The 5,083-nt window shown below is 35.1% G+C and overlaps 1 pseudogene; it reads right to left on the reverse strand.

The window, feature by feature from the left end:
- Nucleotides 1-614: 614 nt before the first annotated feature.
- On the reverse strand, nucleotides 615-2,857 carry LOC133716436 (bystin-like; annotated as a pseudogene).
- Nucleotides 2,858-5,083: the final 2,226 nt, after the last annotated feature.

Here is a 5,083-nt window from a genome sequence, read left to right on the forward strand (position 1 = left end):
AGAAAGAATGAAGATCTGTTTAAAAGGAGGCTAGGCTAGGGGAGTGTACTCAGTAGTAGCCTTTACCAATGCGACATGAATTATAGGTAAAAATTGACCCATTCTCTCCTACACGTGAATATCAATAGCAAGAAATAATCATACTACATAAACATTCTCATGGTACTCATAAACTATGACAGATTCATTTTCTATAATCCATAATAATGATGATGATGATTAAAGAAAGTACAAAAAAAAAAAATATCCAGTTCATTACAACAAGACAAAGGATCATCGAGAAAGATGGGGGAAGTTAACTCCACCATCGATCATGTTGTTGGTATCTAAACTGACTAGTCCTACAGTCATGGGATATATTTGGCTGCTACAAACATCTGAACTGATAAAAAAATAATCATTGAAAAAATGGTGGTGCCAAACTCCAAACTCTGGTACAAAAATAATCCACATTTACTGTCTCATACTATGCTTTTCTCCCTTGTGCCAATATCGATCCAGGTATTTCATTTGGCCATTCTACCTGCAACGTACCCAGGTTAGTAATATAGAATATAACAAGTCCAGAGCAAAAGAACATTCCAGCATGAACAAATGTCATACCTATCAGTATATTAGTCATCCTCCATAGGAACCTCTGGAATATCAAACATGTCTTCTTTGATAGGTGTATTGAACAGAGACATCGGACAATGTATTATGTATGTGAGGTCAAGGGCAACACAACTTAAGCAACTTCAATATCTAAAATATTTTGTATCTACATGCATCTTGAAATTTTATATTGTGCCAAGATACACAACTAAATTTTTTGGATTAAGATCCTCTAAAGTTACTTCTCTGCAGTTTTTGTAAATTTCATAAAATCCGAACCACTAATAGAATCTGATGGTAAAGAACAACGCCACATCATCTAGAATAAAAATTTGGCTTTTTCTTGACAACTGACGGCAACTCCTGCCGTTAACAGTCTTCTCTCTTTGATTTACCTCTGAATATACCAACTCCTTCTGTTAAACAATGATTTTCTTGGTCTATCACTGGGATCTGACCAAGAAGGTAGGCCAAGTTTGTTTAAGCGTGTTTGATGTGGTGGAGTTAACCCAAATTTGTTTGGGTCCTAATCATTTTGTGGCATAATTGATTGATGGGAATAGAAGTTCTGTGATCCCAGGTTCTTTGCGTTCTAAATTTCTCATACAAATGTGTTTCATGATCGATGAGGGGTACCTCCCATTTTGTCTATGCATACTTCATTAATCTGAATGCTATGATTTCACTTTTTAATCAATTATAAGTAATAATTCGCAAAAAATAAGATCTAATGCTCAAAATCTAAAGATTTGATGAAGAACACATCAAGTCAGCAACCCATCTTCTCTCTCACAAACACCACATAAACCCGAAACAGAACAAATCATAGTCGCCAAATCCATTTCTAGTCGTGAATATATGTTTTTTGTGTTGTTTTTGTAATTCATATAGTCAATTCAATCAAGAATTTTGGGTTGCTCCATTTTGATCTATATGCAGGTTCTACGGGAAGGAAGAGACACACTAGCAAGGGATAGTCATTGTACTGACGTTCCGTTAGCCAAATTGTTATGCCAGATGATGTGGCATTGTCCTCAATCATTGGATTCTATTAATGATTTGGATTTTATGAAATTTACAAAAACTGCAGAAAAATAACTTTAGAGGATCCTAATCCAAATTGTTTCAGGGTTAAAATGGTTGCAACATGTCCATATTTGCCAATTAATAACAAATTTCCATGTCTAAATTCACAGCCTTTTCAGGGTGCAAATACATGTCTGTTGTTTCATTTATTTTTGGTAAATTATTTTATATTATATAATTTGAATCACAGAAAATATATAATTAAAGGATATTGATTGACAAAATGTCATCCTTCTTTTCACCATGATTTCGGTTGTGAAACAGCTCCCTTCTTATTTCAAGACTTCATGAGTAGTTACCTATGATCAAATCACCAAGATAAAGACTTACACATTGCCACAAAATCATGTGATACAGGTTCTTTTAGAGATAATGCTCGTACCTCAGAGTGATTTCGTGCTTCAAGAAGATTCATAAGCTTATCTTTGTCCTCCTTTAGTATAGCATTTTTGTACCTGCAAGAAAACATGAACATCAACTGTAATTGAGGATAAAGACAACAATGAATAATGCTTAAAAAGATAGCACTCCCATTAAAATTAGAGGAAAAAAAAATTGCTGCTCATCAATCATAAGGAAGAAATTCATAAAAACTTATGACGCACCTTTGTGCAAATGCAAGAAGTGACTGATGCCATATCACAGGCATTATCCTTGGTTCCTCCAAAAATCTCATGAAATGTGCAACAAGAGCCTCAATTACACGATACTACAAAGCAAACTTTTTCTCCAGAAGAAGCTTTATAAAGTAACTGCAACACAAAACCATTATTGTCAAGAAATCTTATTTCTTGACGAAGTGGTGTTAGCTCAGTGTTTAGAGCACCCACTATCTATGTACGAAGTCATGAGTTCGAGTCACCATGGGGGCAGGAGTGAAACCCTTTTGATCCTCTTTTTATAAAAAATAAAATAAAATAAAAAAAACCTTTTCCTATCGAAAAGCTAAGCATAACTGTTTTGGTCCACCTGCCTTACAAATTAAAAAAAAAATCCAAATCTCTGTTTCCAAATATTCAATGCACAAGTTCACATATTTTGATTCTTGACAATACTATATCTTATTTATTAACTTTAGGTCCTTGAAACTGATTATGCTAAATGCTAGAGTTCCTTTGATGAAAAATTGAGTTGAATACCTTGTAGTGCCACTAAATTCCATCTGTGCTAGCACCATTAATGCAGCACTGCAATTAGATTAGAAGAATGTATCGGGGACCTCTTAGATTCAATATGAGGAGATTAAATATATATGTAACCTCCATAGGCATCAGTGAATAACAAAACTTTCTAAATACCACGACGACGACAACAACAACACTATAACCACATACAACCCTGAATACAACATAAAAGATCGAGAATCATTTATTTGCTATCCTTACACAGTTACACTTGTATCAAGCACACTGCAGAGAAGAAAAACACCTCAAATGGCGAGTTTTGCTACTAACTATTCACATTTCAAAACAAATCAACTCTCAATCTTCAGAGGTCTAGTTGGTATTCAATAATAATTTGAGAGCAGAAGCTAACATACCCTGCATGATTTATAGGAATGCGCGCGGACCTTCATTATGATACTCCCAACAACAACAGCTTCTCTTAGAGTGCATGCAAGGGACTGTCAATGAAAGAGGATGGAAAACGTGGATTAGAGTGGCACAAAGCATGTTAAAACAAGACATCAATCCAATATACATACAATGCGTACACACACACACATATACATATTACATTTCAAAAAACTCGGGTTCAAGTAATACCATCGGAACAGCAAAAGAAAAGTTATCATAAAGTAAGTGCAGAATATTGGAAAACCATTTGAACACCATACACTACAATGCAAGCTTCGCTTAAAGTGCATGTCGTTGACAGTTGAAAAGAGGGGGTGTTGGGTGGTAGAGGATTAGAAATGCAAAAAACCAAGAAAACAATATTCTGAAGTCCCATATCCCTATTAAAGTCATGAAGCTTGGAGAACAGACACACACAAATAATATATTATATATCTCACATCTCACAAAACTAGAGTTCAAGTGATACCAGCGGATAAGCAAAGGGAAAAAGGTAAAAAGAAAAAAACTAATGCATATGTTATAAAGAGGCACAGTTTCTACAAAAGTATACTGGAAAACAAAAATTATTTGAAAATTGTGCATGGCAGATGCAAGCCACTGTCCATTAACTATATATGTGGATTGTGTTAACTAGGAAATAAATAGCTCTCGATCTAGAATGAGATCACCGGACAAGCTAAAGTACCTAATAAATTAAATATGACAGGAAGAAAAGGAATCTAAGAAGGAGCGCAGCATAGCACTTAACCTTAAAAGCATTGAATTTAGGTGGACAAGAGTACCAAGTTTCAAGAATTTGATTACCTGACACAGTGGCAATATTATTCCTTTAAAAAAGGCATCATGCTTGTACACAGACATCTTTAGAGGCTGATACAAAGAAAAATGCAAACGCTTATTCTTTCGAATGTCTTGCCTCACCCGTGGGAGTAAGACAAACTTGTAGAAACTTTCAGCAGCTTGTGGACTTAGATTAGAAGCAAGAATTCGTGTAGCTCCATACATAGCGTGTGGTGACCAGTTCTCAGGCTCAGTCAACTTGAGGGCATGCTCCCATTGTTGCATTGAAGGGATAAATTTAAATGGTTTAGTAATCTCGCCAGCCGTGTAGGTTTTCATAAAGTGTGCAACACTATTTAAGCACATCACCATCAATAAATTTGGTAACACTTGGGAGAAGTGAACAAGTCAATTCAGAAACAAGTAAAACACAATAAGAGATCTAGAAACGGCAGTTAAAGAAAGGAAAGATACATTTAATATTCAGTTGAAGAAGAGCGGCAAACTTAAAAGAGAATTCCCTCAACCTAAAATTAGTAGAATCTAATGAAAGATAGATTGCTTACCCATTGAATATTTCTATGTAATGGGTATCCATTTGAAGCAAAGGACTTGCATCTGAATCGATCAAATCCAAAAGGATATGTCAACAAATTCATTGGAGATCGAAACAGGCCAGGTCATATAAATCCTATAATAATATGTGGGCATGTAGGTCATATATACTTGCTGAAGTGATATTGCAATCTTTCTTCGTAATTTGTATAACTAATTTACAAACAAGCTCACACATTACATGTTCATTATTGACTTTATACATACCATTGACGTCATAAGTAGAAGCCATTGTAGCAGTTGTAAAACAAAGATGAAGACGAGGTCGAAGTCTTCTGCTATTCACCAACTTAAGCTTCTGAATGGGCAGAACACTATGCTTGTAAAACGGTGGTGATAACAGGGACCCTAACCTCTTATTTATACAAGTACTAGTCCTAAGAATCCTCCCATAAAGGTTTTCCTTAAGGATCAAGTCTTGTATCTAA

This window comes from Rosa rugosa, chromosome 6 (genome assembly GCF_958449725.1).
Source record: "Rosa rugosa chromosome 6, drRosRugo1.1, whole genome shotgun sequence".
NCBI classification, from domain to species: domain Eukaryota; kingdom Viridiplantae; phylum Streptophyta; class Magnoliopsida; order Rosales; family Rosaceae; genus Rosa; species Rosa rugosa.